A 3,250-nucleotide genomic window follows, 5' to 3' on the forward strand; every position below is an offset into this window, starting at 1 on the left:
CCGCCCGCTGATTGGACGATTAGTTCGCCAACAAACAATGGGGGAAGGGGTTAAGTCTTCTCATTGGATACACTGGCATCATCGACGTCATCACGTATAGCCGTGGTCGCACGGGAGGACGTGCAAGAATCTGACAGCGGAAAACCTACAACGCCCTCAGAGTCTTCCGCCATCTAAACAGAGGTAAGATGTCGCCTCCTAGTGGTCGTTTTGCAGCACAACATGCCACCGCATAAGAAATATTACTTATTTATGTATGTGATTATTTAATTTATTTATTACAGGTATTTATATACAATTTACACAGTGCTTTACATCAACCTAGTGATCATTTAGCAGCATAACACTGCATAACAAATGCATTATTATTACTACTACTACTAATAATAATATTAATAATAATCAAAATGATTATTATTAACAATAATAATAATAACAACCTAGTGATCATTTAGCAGCACAACACTGCATATCAAATACATTATTATCATTACTAATAATAATATTAATCATCACCACATTTATTATTATTAATATAATAATAATAATAATGCATTTGTTATGCAGTGTTGTGCTGCTAAATGATCACTAGGTTATTATTATTATTATTACTAATACTACTACTACTGGTACTAATAATAATCATCACCACATTTATTATTATTAATATAATAATAATAATAATGCATTTGTTATGCAGTGTTGTGCTGCTAAATGATCACTAGGTTATTATTATTATTATTACTAATACTACTACTACTGGTACTAATAATAATCATCACCACATTTATTATTATTAATATAATAATAATAATAATGCATTTGTTATGCAGTGTTGTGCTGCTAAATGATCACTAGGTTATTATTATTATTATTACTAATACTACTACTACTGGTACTAATAATAATCATCACCACATTTATTATTATTAATATAATAATAATAATAATGCATTTGTTATGCAGTGTTGTGCTGCTAAATGATCACTAGGTTATTATTATTATTATTACTAATACTACTACTACTGGTACTAATAATAATCATCACCACATTTATTATTATTAATATAATAATAATAATAATGCATTTGTTATGCAGTGTTGTGCTGCTAAATGATCACTAGGTTATTATTATTATTATTACTAATACTACTACTACTGGTACTAATAATAATCATCACCACATTTATTATTATTAATATAATAATAATAATAATGCATTTGTTATGCAGTGTTGTGCTGCTAAATGATCACTAGGTTATTATTATTATTATTACTAATACTACTACTACTGGTACTAATAATAATCATCACCACATTTATTATTATTAATATAATAATAATAATAATGCATTTGTTATGCAGTGTTGTGCTGCTAAATGATCACTAGGTTGTTGTTGTTATTACTATTATTATTTTAATTAAAATATCTTTGGTAAGTCTGCATTGTTAAAATGTGTCTGTAGAAAAGTAGTATTATTGTAAAGAACGTATCCTAACCTGCACCGCTTCTTCATTTTTAAAAATTAAAATATTATACTTTTGCTCTGTCACATGCCACGGGTATTTTTGTTAATTGGTTATATTCAATTCGGAGATGTGAACCTGAAATAATTGTATGTTGGGTTGAAAGGATTTTTGCACACTTATTAAAAGTGGTTACAGTTTATGTGAAGCCTAAGCACAGTAAGCATCAGGAAAACTGCAATAATCATGCTAAAATAATGAAATGTTAGAATTTTGCTGAAAATATATATTTTAAAGGTTTTTAGTGGTTGTCACGTGCAGGACTCGGGGGGGCTCTTCTTCCTCTAGGCCCCCCCCCCCAACAGGCGGAACGCCAAGGCCCGGTCGCAATTGCGACCGCTGCGACCCGCCAGTGCTGGAATTTGTAGTCCTGTATAGCTGGTGGTATTCTGCATTCCTGTATAATCATTATTCAGGAATGCAGAATACCACCAGCTATATATTTTACATAAAATCAGCAATACTTCCACACCAATGAGAGGCTGAGGAAAGGGGGATTATAAAAAAAATGAAGGAACGCTAAACTGTAAATAAGCGATTTATGTTATAAATGGTTTTTACGCTGTGTTGGTGTTTGTGATAAAATGATACAGGCGTATATTTAATTACAACACAAGGTATTACAACGCACAGCAATGCATCACAAAGCTTTGCCATGCGCTGCCACAGTTAAATTAATGTTTTTTTACGATAGAAAAAAATCATGCACTGCGATGCGTTCTAACAACGCACTGCAGCTCATGTGCCTGGCGTACACCACAATATGGTGCACGTGTATGTTATGTGTGTTTTATTTACTTATTTTTAATTTATTCTTTAATTATTATTTATTATTAATTTACTGTTGGAGGGGTTTGGGGGAAATAGTAGGGGTCTAACATGACATTAGCCCTAACATGACCCCTGACATTTCCCTTTTGAAATAGAAAAAGACATTGAGGACACAGAGTCCTCAATGTCTTTTTCTGCAGCCTCAGCACTCAATGAATGGGAAGCACTCAGTACAGAGGCTTCCCATTCATTCACAAACTGCTGATAGTAAGATATTTACTATCAAGCAGTTTCTCAATGGGGAGGAGCCTCTGTACTGATGCTTCTCCCCATTGAGAAATTCATGAATGAAGGTAAGGGGATGTAAATCACAGCCTGTTCATTCATAACTGGGGACACATAGTACTATGTGTCCCCAGTTATTTACAAACACTGGAGTGATCGGGACGATCACTCCAGTGTTTGTGCTGTACACGGAGGATCGGTAAATATCAATGATACTCACCGATCCTCCGCAATCCTCCATCCCCGGCTGCAGGGGCCCGGAAGCCTCCTCGCACTTCCCGAGCCCCTTACTTGAGTATCGGCCCTACCCCCCTGACGGCGGCCCTGCCCAGCATATAAATACAGAATAAGTACTGATACTCAGAATTACACCCAGCATATAGATACAGAATAAGTACTGATACTCAGAATTACACCCAGAATATACAGTAGATACAGAATAAGAATTGATACACAGAATTACACCAAGTAAATACAGTAGATACAGAATAAGAACTGATACTCAGAATCACACCCAGTATATACAGTAGATACAGAATAAGTACTGATACTCAGAATTACACCCAGTATATACAGTAGATACAGAATAAGAACTGATACTCAGAATCACACCCAGCCTATAGATACAGAATAAGAACTGATACTCAGAATTACACCCAGCATAAAG

The sequence above is a fragment of the Nanorana parkeri genome, unplaced genomic scaffold (genome assembly GCF_000935625.1).
Source record: "Nanorana parkeri isolate BGI_ZX_2015 unplaced genomic scaffold, ASM93562v1 scaffold539, whole genome shotgun sequence".
Taxonomy (NCBI): Eukaryota; Metazoa; Chordata; class Amphibia; order Anura; family Dicroglossidae; genus Nanorana; species Nanorana parkeri.